General features: G+C 37.7%; 1 protein-coding gene across 2 annotated transcripts in view; it reads left to right on the top strand.

Moving 5' to 3' along the window:
- LRMDA (leucine rich melanocyte differentiation associated) overlaps positions 1 to 21,790 on the top strand; it is a 673,100-nt gene that overhangs the window by 441,183 nt on the left and 210,127 nt on the right. The window lies entirely within an intron of this gene.

Raw genomic sequence — 21,790 nt, 5'->3', positions numbered from 1 at the left:
ATTATTAAAGTTACACTGTTTTCGACATTTGCATGACTGCTCAGAGTGAATTGTAAGTGTGAATAAGGATTGTCAGCTGGGATACTGTCTTTTCCAGATAAGTAATGCATTACTTTTTTGTATTCTTTTGCAATTTGTGCAGCCACAAAGATAGTTACTGTGATGTTTTCTTTATGGTATGCATCTTGATTTTTATGTTTTTAATTTTATATGGCTTTTTATCCCAGTTATCCTTGTCAATGCTGGGAATAAGTTTGAATAAAAATTAACAGGACAGCATTTGTATCCTATGGGAGTGACAAAGAAGTGAAGAAGCAAAAAATCTGTAAGATAATTTTAGATTTAAGATTTCTTGTGAGACTAGATTTGCTTTCTTTCGTGTCTCACACCCTATTATGATTATTCATTACTGTTAGCAGTATATGGATGCTGTTGAGTTTAATTTGGTACCTTGAAAAGATTAAAACTAGACAAGGACTGTGCGACTGTCCTTTAGATTCATTTTCTGTATTCAGTCATGCAAGTATTCCTTGTTGGTGAATAATCTTGCCAGTATTCCAGTATTTTGAGAGTCATCCTCTGCCAGGAGTTTGTGTAACTCTCCTAAGCTCAAGGAGGAATAAGCTAGACATCAGTATGCAGAGGACATTTAATCTTTCACGTGTCCTTAGCAAATGCCAATAGCATCTGTTAGCCTAATAATGTCTGTACTTTTGTATCTTTAAACTATCATCTTTAGGTCTTATTTTTTATATCTTCCAAGAAGGTGAAAATGTTTGAGTGTTTTTTCTTGTTTGCTTTTAAGTAGGACTTGTTAATATAAAGTATTAGAATGTAAATGTTTAATCCTCTTCTCATTTTCCTTCCATTCAATATTTTAGATCTTACTAAGCATTTCCGTATTTGTTAATAAAGATGGAGTGAGTTCTGGTGTTTGAATAATTTGCTGCCATCCATATATCTTGATGCTGAAAAAACACTCTATCTGGGTGTGTATGTATCTCCTTGCGAGCTATGTGTACACTGTCTGCGAACAGCAGTGCTTTTTGTTGAGTCTGTCCAGAAATCACTGCTCAGTTGTTTTAACAAACAAATGGAAACCATCCAGTGAACTGAAAATTGACTAATACACTACTTCTCTGAGTGGCTCTACCAGCTTTCCTTTGTGATTTTGAATATCTCCTCTCTTCTCTTCAAAAGTTGCTTGAAGTATATGAATTATTGTGATTCCCTTTCCATTACTATAAAAATTTTTATTTAACATGAGCTGGTCTTGGAATTCATGTACTTCTGTGTAGAAATGGATAATAGGAAGGCAGAACCATAGTGTGTTTCATTTATTAATGAGCAGGTCTACAAAAGGGATGTTTAGAGCAGAACCTGCTACGTGAGATGAAAGAGTCGGTAGTATATAGAAATAAATAAATAAATAAATAAATAAGGAAAATGAGGAAAATCAGAAGATCATAAAGATAATTGCATTACGCTATTTCGTATAATGATGATAAAGCAAATTGTGTTGTTTTCCAGTCATTTTCCACATATATCTGTAGTAAAGGATAAAACTATATTTCTACGTATGCATGGGTTTCACTTCACTAAACAAAAGAGGTAGTTGGGTGGAAAAGTTAATAATTGTATTGAGCTGCACAGCAGAAGAATCTACTTTTAGCTAAGCTTACATCTGTGTATTTTTATGGTTAGTGTTTCAGAACAAAGTGTTGGCTTGCATGATCTGCTTTCAGTTACCAGAGATAAGGGCAAATGTCTAGATTGAAACCTGGGACAGAGTAATAACTCCTGACAGGATTCCTGTTTTTATAGTGCACACATGGAAAGAAGCAGGTATTGGTTTATTCAGTCTCTGGTGTTAGGTACCTGTTTCTCGAGATGGAAAGTTCTAGGTGGTGACCAGCAAGTTAACAAGTTACTAGGTTTTTCAGCATGATATTATCATAATCATTATGATATATGATTGTGATTATTTATTTATTTATTTATTTCTACTTTGAGATTTAGACCTAACTTTCCTAACAACAGAAATTAGCGCTTAAGAATTCTTTTCTCTCTTTAGTACTCTCTTCTTGTTCCTGGTGTTTTTTATTTGTTTTTTTTTGTTTTGGTTTGTTTTTGTTTTTGTTTTTTCAGCCAGGTCTCTATGCAAATAATTTACCTTGTAGGAGAGAATGAAGCCTCACGTTTTGTCCTGAACAATTAAACTGCACAGTATCTTATTTTTACTACTGTTACTAATGATAACTTTAATAGAACTAATGTTACACTGTTCTTCTAAATCTTGATCTCACAGAGTATGTTTGTGTATGTATTTTTTCACATTCTACATAGTGATAGTGCAGATGACCCCTAACTATAAATGCTTCTTGATGCACATGTGGATATTAAAATGTGAATTGCAAAGGAATCTAAAACAGTGATTATTGCTGGTTGACTATCAGTATTACCCTCCTTGGCTATATGAGGTACATATATAAACATTTATCTAACATTATCAACTTTCTGACAATTGTAGCCTTTTTTTTTTTTTTTCCAGCAAACAGAATATAGCATTCATCAGTGCTCTGATGGCAGTGTTAAATAGGAAAAATCACCTTAGTTATAAAAATGCAGAGTTTGTAATACAAAGAGGAAAGAAATTACTTTGATGTTGTATCGTATTAACCTTTTCAGTTTTGTTGCTTAATTGCTTGTCCTTATGCTGAAGTAGAGAATGGAAAAGAGCTCTCATTCACATGGCCGTGTTTTGCCATTTCAAGGAATGGCAGAGGCTAGGAATTGCAGAGAAAAGAACTGGCCACTGATAATTCTTACCCAAACTATGGTGAGAAATATTCTTCTCCAGCAGCCAACAGACTTCACCTGGTGTCTGTTTTCACAAACCCCAAAAGACACATCTTTAAGGGAGAATGCTATTAGCTAGTACAGATTGAACACCCTGATCAGCAGTGTGAATGGAGGCCCAGACTGTAATTGAGACGCATGTGGCTCTGTCAGCAGGTGATGGCAGACAGACACACCTGAATGACAGTGTGACAGGGAGCAGAGACAGGGGGCCCCATTTAGCCACTCTTACTGCCGGAGTGATGAGCGCACGGGAACACAGTCTGTGAATTATCAGCTGGCCAGAATGAGATGAGGCTTAGGGAGGGCTGCCAGACAGTTTGTGATGTGCTACACATTTCTTTCAGCAGTTACTATTTTGCTATGCATAGCCCTTTGCTATTAAGCAGACAGAACAGCTCATATCCTGTGGACGGATTATAGATATGTCATATCACTGAAAAATTGTTTGTCTTCCGCAGGTGTATGGGATGCCTTCTAAAGCAGGCAGAGCACATGACACTTTTCAACACTCTTTTCGATACTGATTTGGCATTCAGGGTCTATCAAAGGAGAAATCTTTCACATGCAATTATGACAGAAAATAAAGGTGATGAAGTGTTGTATACAAAGAATGGAGAGAGATCAAAGGACTGTAATGAAAACTGATTACAATAAAAGAGCTGCTTCAACCCTGAGAACTCTACAGAACTGCTTGGGGCATGACAACACACACTTGCATGCACAAAGAAGTTGCAGATAAAATCACAGGCACTAATTCATAGGAATAAATGAAGAGAAGAATACATAGCTATTTGCTTGGATGTTTTTTAACATATTAAGGCACTAAAATGAGATGAAAACACAGGTTTAATTTGGAAAATTTTGATTTCATACCTCTGTAAAGGCTTCTTTATTAAACGTACTGTGAAAGTTTTTAAAATTTATAACTTTTCTTCTGATAAGATTGCTTATAGGATTGAAGAATGTTTTCAGTTCTTCTATTGTTTTCTTGGATAATCTCCTGGGGGTCACACACAGAATAAGTCACTTATCTAAGTTTAAATATTAGCAAAGAGACTGTTTAGTACTGTTAGTTGCATAGTGCTGAAGAAATTGATCAAATTTAACCCTCTATGCTTTTGACTTCTGTTCTGGTTTAGACTATTCAAATGAATTTTCATTGACTTCAAAGTTTGTTTCCCAAATTCCTGAGTTGAGTACAGCAATCATTCATTGCACAGTTTCAGTCAGCAGTTTTACATCTTCTCAAACTTAGGGCTGTGGTTTATGCTAAGCGCCTTTCACATGGTTCAAAGTTTTGTGCAATTGAGTTCTTTTCTTAATATATGTATTCTTTAATATCTTGCGTATGTATTTGTAGTGAAACAACTATCATTTTGCACAGGGTAAGGAATTGTCACTCTAAAACTGTGTGATAGAACTAAGTTCTGCCAAGATTTCTCATAAGTAGTAAGCTAAGCTTCAAGTCAGAAGGAAGAAGCATTTTCTGAAGATTCTGCAGAGTTTAGGTGTTTTTTTTTTCCCCAGTTATATTCCAAATGAGAAATTTTATTTTCAGTCTCAAACCAGAAAGTTTTACCTGAAGCAACACTGACTCAAAATGGTTTTGATAAATGATTTAGCTCCTTGCTTTGTGTGAAACAAATATGATTCAGTATTTGAAACCTCAACTACAAAAGTAGAAACACTGATGTAATTTTAGCAAAAGCCTGAAAAGCAACTTCCCAGTCCTAATATCTTCAAGATGTCTGTCTTCTGAGAATTCAATTTTGTCCCTGTGAACGTAAGACTTACTAGTACTTAAACCAACATATTTTGCCCCACCAACTAATATTTTAACAATACTGTATCTTATAAGAACCTAAAATGCTACTTTTTATCAACTGTTATGTCATTCAAAGTAAGAACTTTGTAAGAGATGCAGTATGTCTAAGAATGAATGCCCAATACATTAATGTCCAATCCAATTGAAATGTGGTTGTGTAAAGTGCTCAAATTTTCTCCAAAATTTCTGTTTCATTAGACAGCTAACTAGTGTTCTAATGAGTGTTGGCTGCATTTCAGGTTGCTTATTTCTTGTTATTGCATACAGCTGGTAGAATACCACACCAGGGCTGGTAGTCCAAGACCACCTCATAAGACTGAATAAACAAGTTTATGGGGCCAAAATGCATGCATCCCAGGGTTCTGAAGGAAGTGATTGATGTGGTTGCTAAGCCACTCTCCATCATATTTAAAAAGTATTGGCTAAGTCCTTGGTGACTGGAAAAAGGGAAACATCAATTACCATTTTTAAGAAATGGAGAAAAGAAGACCTAAGGAATTACAGGCCAGTGAGCCTCACCTCTGTTTGGAGAACATGGAACACATTCTCCTCTTAAAGCACATGCGAGACAAGGAGGTGATCTGAGACAGTCAGTATGGCTTCACTAAGGGCAAGTCATTCCTCAGAAATCTGCTGAACTTCTATAATGGAGTGATGGCATTGATGGACAAAGGAAATGTAACTGATGTTGTATACGTGCATTTGCTCAAGACCTATGACACGGTTCTGCAGCATATCCTTATCTCTAAATTGGAGAGATACAGATTTGAAAGAGGGGTTTCTTGATAGATAAAGGGGCACTGATACTCTCCAACATCTCCATCAGTTATATAGACAAGTACAAGGTGTTGCATTTGGGTCAGGGCAATATTAGACATCAGTACACACTGGGAGGGAAACTCATTGAGGGCAGCCCTGCAGAGAAGGGAATTCTTGTGAATGAAAAGCTTGACATGAGCCAACATTATGTGCTTGCAGCCCAGAACTGCCAGCTGTATACTGGGCTGCTTCAAAGGAGGATGGCCAGCAGGGACAGAGAGGTGACTATCCCCCTCCACTTTGCACTTGTAAGGCCCCATCTGGAGTACTGTGTCCACATCTTGGGCCCCTGGCACAGGAAAGATTTTGAACTGTAGTAGTAGGTTCAGAGGAGGCCACAAAGATGATCAGAGGGCTGTAGCACCTCTCCTATGAAGAAAGACCTAAGAAGCTGGTCTAGTTCAGCTTGTAGAAGAGAAAGCTCTGGGGAGACCTCATTGCAGCCTTCCAGTATTTGGAAGGAGCTTATGAACAGGAGGGAGTCCAAACTTTTACGTGGGCAGATAGTGACAGGACAAGGGAGGGTAGTTTAAAACTAAAAGCGGGAGATATAGGTTAAATGTTGGGAGGACATTCTTTTTTTCAGAGGTCGATGAGACACTGGAACAGGTTGTCCAGAGAAGTTGTGGAACCTCTATTCCTGAGATGTTCAAGGACAGGTTGAGCAGCCTGATCTGATGTTTGGAAGGCCTGCCCATGGTAGGGGGTTTAAAGCTTGATCGTTAAGGTCTCTTCAACTCAAACCGTTTTATGATTTAACTCTGATTGTGCTATGATTTGTTTCTGTCATTTTAAAGCACTGATTCTTTCTTTGTATCACTGTCAAAGAGAAGAAAACCTCTCTAGAAAGGTCAGTGTTCAGAGAGTTTACCACTGATAATAAGAGTGTCTTTAAAAGTGATGGCAAGAAAAATGATGACGACTTTATCTATGTTGTCTGTTTGCCCAATTTTCCCTAATGATGATTATGCCAATGAATACCATCAGTCCATATATCAGTGGCTGTAGAGGATGTCTGGGTCTTTAGCATTACGCATTTTATGTTCATATGTTGAAGGGTCAGATTTGATGGTCTCCAGAGGTTCCTGTTCCTTCATACCCCTACAATTCTGTGATATTTTTTTTTTCACTCTGCTTTCAGTACCATTTAGAGTCATGTTCTTAACTTCAAATAAGGAAAATAAACATGATTAGATAATGGTCTGGGTTGAGTGTGAAGAGTTTTAAGGCATTTAATTTGATGAAATGACCACTCTTCTTTAAAATCACTGAAACCATAGCAACAACTTGTGTTCTAGAGAAAAGGGCACAGCAAGCTAGCTTTTGCTTAATTTTTGTTGCCCTTTTCATGACCGTGATATTAATATTTTAGACCAAGTATCATTTGGTTATTGAGAGATTTACAGTACCAACTGTCAGAAAATGAAGCTAGTAGAGATTTAAACAAATTTACCTCAGAAAGATTAACTATTTGAGCTTTGACTCAACCTTCTGAGAATCAACTTCTTTTGCAATAACCTAGATCTGCAAATGTAGGTGTTACAGAGCTTTCAGGATGAAATGAATTGGAACAGATTTCAAAGTGTTGAATGCAGTAAGAAAAAAGTGTAAATCATGTAAACAAAAGTATACTGGAATGACCTGGGTTGTACGTGTATTTCTCTCCGCTTAAACTGCATAAATTACTCCTAAAATTGTCCAGTGCTGTTGATCTGAAGAAGACATTTTATCACCTGTAAGTGCAATGAAATCTTTGGAAACTGATTGATGTTGTTCACTAAGTATGTAGATCGCATTTCTTGCAGTTAAGAAACTGCTTCTACTGCTTAACACACTTGAGCTTGCATTGCTATCAAAAGTTGGCATTCAAAGTATTTAGTCTGTTCTATATCTTTTAAATATATATTTTTAAGTTATGAAATAAGAATGCTAAGCACAATTTAAGGTTCTTCTTGAGAAGGGAATCTGTTGATGTTTTTTTATAACTCTATTATACTTGATTCAACTCTATTGAATCAAGGCAATAAGTAATAGAAAAAAAATTGAGATTTAATTATGGTGTTTGACAGTCTTGAATGTTCCTGACAAGTTATTGCTTGAACTAAAATTTAATTTCCATAATAATTAAAATGGAACAATAATTAATTATTGGATCTCTGTCCTCTGAGAAAAGATCTTGAATTTCTTGCATTATGTAGTACTCATTTCAAAATTAGTGAGTTGTCCATTCAAGTCTCAAAATAAGATACAGATATATTCCAAAGTGAACAGCTTACAACTTAATATGCATTGTTCAATCCTTATATATATTGTTCCATAGCTACAAAAATCTCTTTATGTGAAAAATAAAACATGCTCAGAAGATAGCATAATTACATGAGTGTTATGTACTAAGTTTCTTTTATATTAGTGAATTGAGAATAATATTATAGACATCTTATTTTAAAAAGATGATTTGTGAAATTGGTGCTAATGATTTTTTGGCAGTGGGTGAAAGATGAAGTGATTCTAAGCCTATTTTAACAGTAAGATTTTCTTGTATAGTTTAGAACTGCTGAAGCATGTTTTAAATTATGAAGGCTCCTCTGAAAGTAATGCCTTCTATTTTATTATATTGGCCCACAACATCAGATATCAATGTTGGTAGCACGGCAGCTGAGGTTGAACCTTCCGACCAGTATTCCATTGCATTTTGTTGCTATGTGACAGAGGTAAGCAGTAGAAGGGCAGTCTGACAGAATGGTGTCTGACGTGCATATTAAGCAGAGGTGTATCACTGTTTTCCTCCATGTAGAAAAATGGCACCCATTGACATTCATTGACATTTGCTGAACTTTGATGGTGACCAAATAGTGGATGTTAACACAGTGAGGTGATGGGTGGTGCATTTCAGCAGTAGCGACAGCAATGTGAAAGACAAACGAATAAGGAACAAAGACAAAGGAATAAGAAACTCTTTTATAAATACATTAACAGTAAGAGGAGGACAAAGGAGAATATCCACTCTTTGCTGGATGAGGCTGGGAATGTGACCACTGAGGATAAGGAAAAGGCGGAGGTTCTGAATGCCTTCTTTACGTCTGTCTTTAAAAGTCAGACCAGTTATCCTCAGGATACCCCTCTCTCTGACCTGGTAATCTCGGCCGGGGAGCACACTAACCCCCCTGTGATTCTGAAAGAAACAGTCAGAGACCTACTGCTCCAGCTGGACTGTCACAAGTCGATGGGGCCAGATGAGATCCACCCGAGAGTGCTGAGGGAACTGGCGGAGGTGATAGCCGAGCCGCTTTCCATCATCTGTCAGCGCTCCTTGTTGACTGGTGAGGTCCCAGAAGACTGGAGGCTTGCCAACGTGACTCCCATTTATAAGAAAGGTCATAAGGAGGATCCGGGGAACTACAGGCCTGTCAGCCTGACCTCGGTGCCAGGGAAGGTTATGGAGCAGATCGTCTTGAGGGAGATCATGCGGCATGTGCAGGGTGACTGGGGGATCAGGCCTAGCCAGCATGGGTTCATGAAGGGCAGGTCCTGTTTGACCAACCTGATCTCCCTCTATGATCTAGTGACCCATCTGGTGGATGAAGGAAAGGCTGTTGATGTGGTCTACCTAGACTTCAGCAAAGCCTTTGACACTGTCTCCCACAGCATTCTCCTGCAGAAGCTGGCAGCCAGAGGCTTGGATGGGTACACTCTTGGCTGGGTAAGGAGCTGGCTGGAGGGCCGGGCACAGAGAATGGTGGTGAATGGAGTCAAATCCAGCTGGCGACCAGTCGTGAGTGGTGTTCCCCAGGGATCGGTGCTGGGGCCTGTCCTCTTCAATATCTTTATTGATGACCTGGATGAGGGCATCGAGTGCACCCTCAGTAAATTCGCAGATGACACCAAATTGGCTGGAAGTGTGGATCTGCCTGGGGGTAGTGAGGCCCTACAGAGGGATCTGGACAGGCTGGAGAGCTGGGCTGGAGCCAATGGGATGAGTTTCAACAAGGCCAAATGCCGGGTCCTGCACTTTGGCCACAACAACCCCAGGCGACGCTACAGGCTTGGGGCAGTGTGGCTGGAGGACTGCGTAGAGGAAATGGACCTGGGGGTATTGATTGATGCTCGGCTGAACATGAGCCGACAGTGTGCCCAGGTGGCCAAGAAGGCCAATGGCATCCTGGCTTGCATCAGAAACAGTGTTGCAAGCAGGAGCAGAGAGGTGATTGTTCCCCTATATTCAGCACTCGTGAGGCCGCACCTCGAGTACTGTGTCCAGTTTTGGGCCCCTCACTGCAAGAAAGATATTGAGGCCCTGGAACGTGTTCAAAGGAGGGCAACAAAGCTGGTGAGGGGTCTGGAACACAGGCCATATGAGGAGAGGCTGAAGGAGCTGGGAATGTTCAGCCTGGAGAAGAGGAGGCTCAGGGGAGACCTTATTGCTCTCTATAACTTCCTGAAGGGAGGTTGTAGTGAGCTGGGGGTCGGCCTCTTCTCTCGTGTCATTAGTGATAGGACCAGGGGGAATGGCTTCGAGCTACGGCAGGGGAGATTCAGGCTGGACATGAGGAAGTATTACTTTTCAGAAAGGGTGGTCAGGCACTGGAATGGACTGCCCAGGGAGGTGGTGGAATCACCGACCCTGGGGGTGTTCAAGGAAAGACTGGATGTTGTGTTGAGGGACATGGTTTAGTAGGAGCTATTGGGAATAGGTGAACAGTTGGACTGGGTGATCTTTTAGGTCTTTTCCAACCTTAGTGATTCTATGATTCTATGATTCTAACTGTGTTCCAAACTACCATGCAGATTTTATGAGCTGCATACAGGGCCTTGTTCATCACTGGAAAAAATGCATAGCTAATGGTGGTTGTGTTGAAAAATAGTTTTTTATAGCTGCGAATGTGTTCTAGCAAATATTGTTATTTGTGGTCTTTGTATCTCTTGTAGTTTCTATGGAAATATAAAGTGTTTGGATAAACTTACTTCTGCTTCTAAACCTTCTTCTACTTGAACTAGGTACCTAAAAATCTTTTCTTCAATGCTCCATGCCCACTACACATTTTTATTTATTTATTTATTTTTAAAAAGCTTGTAACTGTGCTAATTCTGTGGTGCCATGCTGCTTTCAGGTAGCCTAATCAGCTCCAGAGATCATCAAGTCCAACTCCCCTGCCAAAGCAGGTTCCCTACACCAGGTCACACAAGTAGGCATCCAGGCAGGTCTTGAACATCTCCAGAGAAGGAGACTCCACCACCTCCCTGGGCAGCCTGTTCCAGTGCTCTGTCACCTCACTGTAAAGAAGTTCTTGCGCACATTTGTGCGGAACTTCCTATGCTGCAGTTTCCGGCCGTTTCCCCTTGTCCTGTCTCCACTCACCACTGAAAAGAGTCCGGCCTCGCCATTCTGCCCCCCACACCTTAGATATTTATAGACCTGGATCAGGTCCCCTCTCAGTCTCCTTTTCTCAAGGCTGAACAGACCCAGTTCACTCAGCCTTTCTTCATAGGAGAGATGCTCCAGGCCCTTCACCATCTCTGTGGCTCTCCGCTGGACTCTTTCCAAGAGATCCCTGTCTTTTTTGTTCTGGGGAGCCCAGAACTGGACACAGTGCTCCAGATGAGGCCTTACCAGGGCAGAGTAGAAAGGGAGGTCATTAAAGACTGCTTTTGCAATTATACTCTTCGAAATTATCAGAATGAATATCTGAAGTTCACAAGCTAAACGTTCCTCACGCTGTTTCTCAAAATATTTTTGTTTGTAGTAGTTTTAGAAAAGACCTCTATGAGGAAAAAAATAATATATATATATACATATATACATATATACATGCAGTGTATGAAATCTTCTCGAAGTATTTTTATACAGAATGCTAGTTTTATTGTTATTGTATGTTGTCAGCTTGTAAAGATTTAATATATTGTCTTTTGCAGCCTTCTGCAATATTGCATGTTTATGAATCTGCCAAAGTGTAATTGTAAGCAATTTAAATCATACTTGACCTGTATAAAACATTCAGACAAATGTGGAGTGTACGAGTCCAGTAGACATGAGCTTTAGAAGGACTTGTATCTTAGGAAATATTAGCCTTCATCTGTTGTAGATAATGCCATTTGTGGATGTTTGTAGACACGCCAAAAATTCCTTCCCAACCACATGCCTGTAGTTGATTTGGCTCTTCTGCTAAAGCAGCAGTGTGAAGGCTGCTGAAGTGAAGGAAAAGTGCGGTAGTGCAAAAGGCAACCTAGCCTGAGAAACTGAGATCAAAGGATCCCCTGTGGCTTCTAATCCTGTCTCTGACTTCAACTTCCATTTAATTAGAGTCAAATCACTGAGGCCTACATTCTAAAGTGTCTGCTAATTTTTGGCTACCTGACTTTGGGATATATTGGGCTATTTTTCTCACTCTGTGTATCTGCATCTTTCAGGAGTTACATGGAATTGTGGATACTCAATACCCTTAAAAATCCTGTAATATTTAATTTTTCACTAAGGAATGAGAGCTCTAAACCTGCAGACTTGTCAATGTCAGCCTGCTCTCTGGATTAATTTGCCAGAATTCACTTGCAGATCTCACAAGACTGTGTCAATACCTATAAAATAGTAGAATAATTGCTGAATTTCAGAGGAATCCATAAATGATCAAGTGATGGAACAGTTTTCAAAGGTTTTGCTGCTCTATTTTTTTAATTTGTTTTGTTTAAAAGAGAACAAAACAACAACAAGCACTAGGCTTTAAAAAAAAATAAAATGCACCAGTCTGTAGCGTCAGTACCAGGGGCCAAAGTTTTAATGGAAATTGTATTTTTGTAGTTGCAGCTTACAAAACAATTAACTTTTACGAAAGTCCCCTCTTGCCTTTACAGTGTAATCACAATTAGTTATGCTAAGAGGGAGAACTTTTATTTTGTTTTAGAGAGTAATCAATCATGACAATGCTAATCTTGTCTGGATATGTTTTATTGTACCATAAAACAATGGCATACTATATTGTTGTATATTTGAGTGCTGCGTGTCTATGTCTAACAATGTTGGAGCATTCAACTATAATAAATTTAACTCCACAGGGGTATTTGTCTGAGGGTGAGTTAGATCCTAACTGTCCACACTGAAGAAGGTAGGAAATCTGTAATTTTCTTTTATTCTGAATTTTGAATAACAAGTTCATATTCATAATAATGACAGTTTGGGCAGGAGATAGGGGATAGAAATGTATAAATACATCAAGCTGTTCCTGCTCTCTTTCTGTATTTGTTGAGATCTCCTTTTGTTCATGGTATCTGCAAATGTTTGCACACACCTTAGATGTATTTCTTAAGACTTACAAAGTAAATTTGTTTATACTCCCCCCCCTTCCCCCCCCCCCCCCCCCAAAAAAAATGAAAAAAAACCAAGACAAAACAAAACAAAAACAAAGCAAACAAACAAAAAGAAAGAAAACCCTCGAAAAAGAGTTTATTGCTTTTGCACTGTCAGGAATACTAAAATATTCCAGCCCAATAATACCAATCCAATCATTCCAATCACTCCTATGTAACATGACTTATTAAAATGGGATTTATTGTCAATTTAACAAAATATATTGTTTAATCAAATGCTCAGTATAGGTGTTACAAACACAATGTGAATCTTGCTAAAAATAACAGCAGATAACAAGATTTTTATTAAACAGATCTCATATAATTTGTAGTATGAGATGCTAGTATTGTTTCGTTTTCCATTCTTCTTGTTTGAGGAAAAATTTTATAAGTCAAAAATCATCTGTTGCCCAAGGTAAGGCACATTAACTATCTATTGCACTAAGGCTGCTTTTACAGTAACATGCACAAGATAGGCAATTGCCATCAATAGCCACTAAATAGGTATTGTAAGAGTCTTCAGTCACACATAACTTAGTGCACATCTGGAGGAGGGATGCTTCATTAAATGTCTATGGATTAGGACTCATACTTTACTTGTCCTGAGAAAGTAGTATCCCTTTGTGTCCTTATTGGGTGCTTCCATGTATCCCCATTTTAAAGTTATTTGCTTGTTTAAATGTAACTCCAAAAGAAAGAAGGCTGATCTCTTGTTGGATTAAGTCAAAAGAAGAATTTTTCTTTGAATAAGATCTAGCTATGCCAGAAAACTCCACTGACAAATATCAAAACTTGCAAAAACAAACAAACAAACAAACAAAAAAAACACCCCAACAACACAACAACAGAAAATCTAAGTCTTTTGTGAAGTGGAAAAAGAATTATAACAGCATTGCTAAAGTACAGGTGGCAGGAATTTTCAGTCACCTCAGAAGTACTTAATTTTCACAAGTGCAGCCCAGCAGCACTGCTTACTTTATTTCTGTCTTGGGTATAGCAATCTACATTTATAGGGAAGCAAAGTGGTAGTTTTCACTTTTTGTCGTAGCATGGCTGATTCATTGAGACATTAGAAGTGGTTAATGACTATCAAGGTACCAACATTTTGTGGTTGGAACGTAGAAGTAAGCAGTCAGCAATGAGTAGCTCAAATGTTTTATTGCAACCTGTCTAGTTTAAATGGAATCACCTGTTTCTGTCAAGTAAACACCAGCCATCCTATTTAACTCAAATACAGAAGTCTGGATCAGTACAAAAGTTACTTTCCTACATAAACCAGGCATGAAAGATTTCTCAAATTTTATTTTCAGTTGTCCACTGCATCTTTTCTAGGCTCAGTTGCAATGAAAATCAAAAGTAGAAGCACATTTGAAGAGCATCCTGGGAAAGAACTGTACTGATCTCTTTCAGATAAGGAAAAAAAAAAAGCTGAACCAGAACAAGGAAACTTAATAAAAATCTTTAAGGCCTGTGTAGAGTACAGGGTTGGATTTCTGGCACAGCCCTGTTAAGGGTTGGAGTGCATCTTTTTGCAACTTTTGAGCAAATGGACTGAATAAAAGAGCTTCACACATGGTAGAACTCTGGCTCTAAAATTGTGAGCAATTCTATAGTAAAAGTGGTGCATGGGACAAATGTGTCTTTGCTGTGGATTAGTCTTAGCATATGTATATTCTCAGTTTGTATTTCTGTTCTTAAAAAGTGACAGTTGCCTTATGTTCAATGCTATCTTGTGTTCAGATTGATTAAACTCTGCCTGTATCTGTCGTTTACTTTTCTGACAGAGAGGGGAGATCTCACTGAGCTTTCAGTACGGTGCTAATTGCTAGCACTAGACTGATTCTTTATTATCCAGGAGATAGCAGAGACCTGATGTTTCAAAACTGGTTTTCTGGGTAACCTTCTCATGTTTCTAAAACATGCTTGTGCAGCCTGTTATCTTGGGAGGATGTCTAATAACTAGTGCATGCTTACTGAATCCATGGCTTTGGCTTACTCCTACTCTGGTGGCTGAAAATGGTGCTGCTGATAATGGATCTCCACACTGTACTTGCTTGTGCTCCAAGATGCAGCTGCTTTGAGATTTCTTCAGAAAAACAACAAATATCCTTCCATGCTGATATGCTTCTGCTAGGCTTCTAGTAGGCTTCTGAAGGACACAACTCTCAGTTTATAAGTTGCATATGGAAGTGCTGCATTTCTGCACCTACTCTACACTCACTTTCTCTTCTTGTAGATGCTCTAATAAATCCTTATGTCTAAGAGAAAATGTCTTCACATCATTAACTTATGTGAGTCTTTACTTAGTGTTTGTAGGAACACAGTGAAAGATAGTTTGAAGTTGAGAAATTACCATAGTGAATGCCATAGTGGTTTTTTGTTTGTTTGTTTGTTTTGCATAGTTTTCCTGGCAGTACAAAACTGAACCTTGAAAGATTTTCTGGGAATTTAAAACATATGCTCCTGATACTGAGAATCCAGTAGGTTTACCATGATGGCATAAAGAATTCTGGTTTTAGTTTAGCTGTAGTTATTCACCTAGAGCCATAGACAAAGAGGAAAGGTAAAATCTTGGTTTTAGGCATGTATGAGCCAGGCACCCTATCCTTCTTAAGAGTCCTCTTTGTGTCATGAATATTAACCATCTTTTATCTCAGATTATGTCACCGATTAGCATAAAATCTAGTTAAATTCAGAGCAGTTTTTCTCAGCTAATATTTAACTCCAATGCTGCTCGTCTTCTTTCAGATATGAAAAATGATTTGCACATCAAAATCTCTGTCCACTATTCATAAGCACTTATACGTTATTACCTCTGATGTTCTTTGCCCTCCTTGCAGTGCATTCGTGCCTGTTGTGTATTCCTGAGTTTACAACAACTCAATTACTTGCTTTCTGATATAATAGCAACCTTGAATATATGAGGTCCATCTTTTTCACTGGATTGATTTAATTTGCTGCTGTCTATTTGAAAGCAGTTTCTTAGTTTTTAGGTTTGCTGGGAAAGCTTTTTTACCCTGTAGTTTTTACCTGCTAGGGAATGCCACAACAGAATTTTTAACATTCTTAAATCAAAGTGTGGTGCCCTTGGGCATAAGGTGCTTTGTTTGAGTAATTAAAAACAAAAGTAAATTTTACTAGATCTTTGTGTCTAGCTAACAACTGCATTGTCTGGTTGAATTACAAACTACAGTCTCTATCTTCCTGGATTTACACTTCTGAGACTTTTGTATTTCAAGAGCTTCACATTTGCTGGACTGTTATGACTTTATATATGTATGTGTATATATATATATATATATATATATATATATATATATATATATATATATATATCTTGTTGCAACCTTGAGTGTGTATCTACACAGTGGTTTTCATAAAATTTCTCCTTGGTGAAGCACTGCTGTGGAGTAGCATTGATGAGAATTCTAGTAGAAGAGGAATAAGCATTTTTACCACTATGTCATCTACCCTCTCTGACTGACCCCAGAGTGCTAATATTCTGACAGCTGATAGTATCTTATCTTTTATGGTATTCATACAGTTCTCTCTGTTGGAAGTGGTGCACAGATGGCAAATTACAAAGGAAAAGCTGATGTGAACAAGCTAGAAAAATATTGTGTCAATCATCAGTGAGCCATCAGAATAGAAAAGGCTATGTCACTAAAAATAAAGACTCTCTAGATAACCTGCTTAAACCAGGAGGATTGGATTACTTGATTTCTGGAGGTCCCTTCCAACCCCATGATTCTGTGATAGTGTGACTTCTTGTTTTAAGGACAGTACAACAAGTTGATATCCATAAAAAAAGGAAATGGCAATTTGAATGCCTATATTCTCTGAGTGTTTGCCAGAGCAAACCATGGTCTATAGATCAACTGTTCCTGCAATGTGTTCACACTAGTAGCAGCCTACTTGAGAAGTCAAAATCAGCTCCGCCTTCTTTAAGGTGTGCAGTAGAGGGTGAAGGTAGGTATTTTTTCACTTTGGCAAGCGACCTTTTTGTCAAAAAATATTAGCAGGACTTTTAGTATCTAGAAACCTAAATGTGAGGGATTGGCTGCTTGAAATGATTCTTGAGTGTTCATAAGCATTGATGGGACTTTTTAAAGGATGGCAAAAGTTGTGGTTAATTGGTAATGATTAACACTGTCTGAAACGTGATTCGTTGAGTTTTCAGAACGCATAATTGTTCTATGCAATCCAGAGCGGCATTACTCTTTCATCAATATGAAGAGATCAGAAAAGAGAGATTTACAGCTTAGGTTGCCCTGAGCCGCACATAGCTAACTTAATTTTCCTTTCCAAGGGAATTTAAAGATTGTTGTTGTGACTGGCTCTTGGTGGATTATGTGTTATTTTGAGGTCACCTGTGAGTTTTTGTTAAATGATTGATTGACTGAAATTAATTATTCTGTCAGGACTGTAATGGAGGTAAGATTGAGAACACTGATAAATTCAAAAGCTCAAGAAATTCTTATAAATGCACTTATGTCTTTTTCAATTTAAATAAATTGGGCATAAAACATGTATCTTTTATGGTGTTTTCTGTCCACATGTTTTTCCATGCATAACCAGAGTTTTTTTCTATGGGGATCCCAACCTTTGAAGAGAAAATACAGCCTTGGTATGGAGCAGTACTTAGCAGTCAAGTATGTTCTCTGACGTATCCTAAAAATATGAACTTAAATTCTTTTTTTTTTTTTTTTTTTTTTTTCCCCCTCAGATAAGCAGCTCTTTTGTTCTCTTTCACAGACTAATTTCAATTAAAGTTATGGATGAAGTGAACAAAGTGCAGACAAAACACACAAGATTAACAATTGATTTAACACTGGAACTGATACTAAAAAGGTGGAAACCTTGTATGAGTTATATCTGTAAGACTGATCTTCATTTAAAAAGGAGAGAGGGGAGAAAGTGTAGGAATGGCCTTTTCAGCTCCTTGTCCTTGTCTGAAATATGCCTGGTCAATTGACCTCTTAAGCATGTGGCAAGGTGAACATATTTTTGTTGGCCCTTAAAGGAGATGGGAGTTAGTAGAATATGGCAGAAGGGAATACTCTGTGTTTTGTATGTATAGAGCTCTGAGGTTGTGTGATAAGTGTAGAAGGGTTGGCTGCTATGAATTCTTGTTCTTTTCATGTCAGAGGCACCTAGGCATGTGAATGAGAATCAGTTTTACTTTCCTTGTGAAATGCGATGCAGTGATATAGAGGCAAAATGAGTTGGTCACCAAAGTCCTTTAGGTCTTTGTGGACATTCTGGTAAAAGAAAATATAGTTGTATTCTTCTAGAAATCATTCTCTTCTTGGAAAGTAAAGTCATTTGAATGATGGTGCTATTTATTTCACTTTTATTAAAGATTCTTTAAAAATAAGTAGGCCTTTTCTCTTCAAGAAGAATGATATTAAGATCTATATGACTGAGAGTTTGGGTTCTCTGATTAGCTTATAGTTAACCTTATTAAATCTTCCTATTTTGTACAGGATTTCCTGCCTGCAGTGAAGACTAAAAACGCCAAAATTCTTTAAGATGCTGTATATCCCTTGGGAAGGATTACATTGTTAGTGAATCAGTGAGTTCATCAGACATACAAATTTCACTGATTACTGAAAGTTCCCTTTTGATTATTATTTGTGAAATACGTGGTCCCTAGAAGTGTTCATCCATTTTAGTAACACATCTTGAAAAGGAGCTGTGTTAACAATGTATATGGGAGCTGTTGAGTTATGGCCTGAACCACTCATTGATCACCTGAGGCAAGGACTGAGTCAGCCATGGGAGCACAGGTGAAGGCAATTCAGCTGTGTGGCCGGAAGGGGTGGAGCCTGGCTGCACCTCTCCTAGACTCCTATTTAAGGGCTGACTGCGCTTGGAGATCCCTGCTTTTGGAGTTTTTTACTGTGAGCGTAGGACATGGGTGAGCATTTCATTTTTTGATTGCCTCTTTCCACCATGATAATCTTTTTAACTATAAACCTGTAGAATACCATCCTAACCACGCTACTCTTCTAACTGTACGTTTGTTCATTGTACAAGTGTAATACTGCACAGGCACTGCCACAACGGCAGATGATCACATATGTGTTATCCCTCCTAATTTAGCTGTTTTGCAGCTGCAAAAACAAAAGTTAAAAGGGTAATAAAATGTTTTCTTGTACAAGTCAGTATGTTTTTACAGTTAGAGTGTGACCTAGTTTCCCCTTGAGAGTATCAATATATGTGTGGGCAAAGGTTCACTGAATGTAGTAGCAATCTTTCTCATATTTGTGTGTAGAAGATGCTGGACTTTTCTTCAGTTTATATTCTAGCAGTAGGTGAAAAGTGTTGATTCATATATTGTTTCTTGGAGACTGATAGCCCAGTTCATTGTTGTGGTTTGTTTTTTTTTTTTTTTTTTTTTTTTTTTTTTTTTTTTTTGGCCCATTGATTTTATATGTATAGAATCTTTTTTATGTTCATGATGTTATAATTTAAATGACGTATAGGAAGGCAAGATCTAATGCCCTGAACAGATCAATTTCCTGAGGTCCTGAAGATCTGAGGTCTTTGTGTCAGATCTGCACATAGTGATACTTTCTAAAATGTAATAAATTCTTTTGTGAAAGCCACAGTTATTTTACAGCTCTCTTACTGAACTATTGTGTAAGTTCTGGCTATATTACTGTAACCCATTCATTGTTTATATTCCTTAAATCTGTTTCATTTAAAAGGTAGAAAGCAACCTTATTATACAATTTTGTAATCTTATATGTTTCAATGGTATTAAATTACTGTATGGTAGGTAATTGTGGTCAGAAAGCCTCCAAAATTTATTTCTCCAACTTGCATTAATCAATGAAATCATAAATGGAGCAATAACTTGGTCTAGTGTAAGCTTGACCTAAATTGTAATTGCTATGTAATTTGTACAGAACTGAGGTTTGTTTTGTGTGTGTTTTTATGAAAAGAGGCTGTTTATTTTGAAAGAAAAGCATGAAAGCTGAGTGTAAATGCTCTATCATTTGTGACTGTCAATACTGAAACCTAGTTTTAAGAGAATTTGCTTTTAAATATGAGTTTTATTCTTGCACACTTAATGCTGCTAAGCATGTTTTATAAAAAGCCTTATAGGCTGCTCGTTGTCGGTCTTAGATTCATTGCATAAATATTTGATGTAGATAAGGCTGTGTTTCTTGAAATTCAACATGTTTCTGAGTTACTTCAGAATTATTTTACTTGCTTTTATACAGATATATAGATATATATACAAAGCAAATGTATGTGTATATGGTGAAATTTTAAGCACAGAAAAATGTTTTAATTCTTAAATACATCATGTTTTTGGTGAGAGGTGTAAGTGTTGGTCTTGTTTGCAATTTCAGCAGCTATTTATTTGCACTGCACTATTTGCGCTAGATTGTTTATTCTCATACATTCTTTCTTAACTAGTGTCTTGTCTAAAACTTCAGTATATCTTCAGAAAATTTGATATTAGAAAATTTGGAAATTTGTCAGTCATTGGAGGTGGATCTGTAGTTAATGCAACTTATGCCCTAGCCAGAAAGTTGTTGTTTGCCTTGCACGGTCCTTGTACATTATCAGATCCCAGCGATTTCCAGAAAAAGACTCAAAGAAACTCCACAGAGGACAGTTATGGAAATTGTTTGCCCCTGGGTAAAGTTTCTACTTAACCTCATCAGTTAGTTGTTGACTGATGCATAAATACTTGCGTGTCCTTGGAGCCTGATCTAACTGTGCATATGTTCGTGTCTGTTGGGATAGCTGGAAATGGATGATGGGCTCCACATTGGAGTCTGTAAATGAGACCGTAGTTAAAAGTAATTTGATGGAAGTTAACTGAACTTTGCGAGTCCTTTCTAAAACTAACACCTTAGTTAGAGAATCAAATTACACATTTTCAGAGTTCTGCATAAAAAGGCATTCTAAGGCATCACTGTGGTATTCAGTGGTATTAGACAAACTTCAGAAACTAATTGTATCATCTTTTAGGGAATTAATTGGAAGTCATTTTCATGCAGTTTCTTCATTGTTGCAGGTAAGTATGAACTATCTGGGACAAGCCACTGCTGATGTGACTGAATGTACTGCTTGATATAGCACTTCACTCTGTTGAAGCTCTGGGGTTTGTCATAACTGATCAAGCTCCCCTTAGGAACTTAAGGGTATTCTTATGCCTTGTGAATTCCAGTGATGTTACTTTTTTGAACCGTTGAGCCACTGAAACTAGAACTTGAAGCTTTATGTATGGTTATCAAAAGACCCCCTTCTTACTTTTTGCCTGTTTCCTCAGTTCTATTGCCTGCAATGTTTGCAGTGGATTTTCAGTCTGAACTATAAGTCTGTCACTCTCTAAAATGAGACCAAGATGGTCTTATAAAACAAAAAATAATAGAAAAGCAACAGAAAAAAGATACAAACTTTTGATGCAGGAAAACATCTTAATGTTCATTGTTTTAAAATATCTATTGAAAATACAGAATCGAAATGGTACAGAATTTGAAAAATAAGCATAGAAGTTAAGGGACTGTTTGTGAACCAGCTACCCCCTCTTAGTGCCTACTTGGTAGACATAGCAGACCCATCTGCTGTAGAGCTTAATATAAATTTCTGCAAGATGTTACTAAGTAAACTGGGATACGAAATTTACTTTAATATTGCTGTCAGTGTTTCACTGCAGAAAAAAAAAAATGCTATTCAGCACACTAATTAGAAAATACTAAACATGATTGACATTGTGTGATATCAATTAGTGGTTTGCTGAGGAAATCTTGTGAACAATGCCCTGAGGTGTAAATTACAAGAGTTACTCAAGTGGTAGATGTGGTCAAGAGTGTTAACAAACTGGCCTTGAGTAGAGTTGTTGCAGCAGCCTGTTACCTGTTGCAAAGATCTGTGTGTTGTCTCTGTGGATTATTTGCTGCTCTTGATTCTCTCACCCTCTCTGCA

Source organism: Lagopus leucura, unplaced genomic scaffold, assembly GCF_019238085.1.
Source record: "Lagopus leucura isolate 7727_CA_CO unplaced genomic scaffold, USGS_WTPT01 Super-Scaffold_739, whole genome shotgun sequence".
Classification (NCBI taxonomy): Eukaryota; Metazoa; Chordata; class Aves; order Galliformes; family Phasianidae; genus Lagopus; species Lagopus leucura.
Note: the sequence above shows the minus strand (reverse complement) of the source record. Positions and strands in the feature narration are given on the sequence as shown.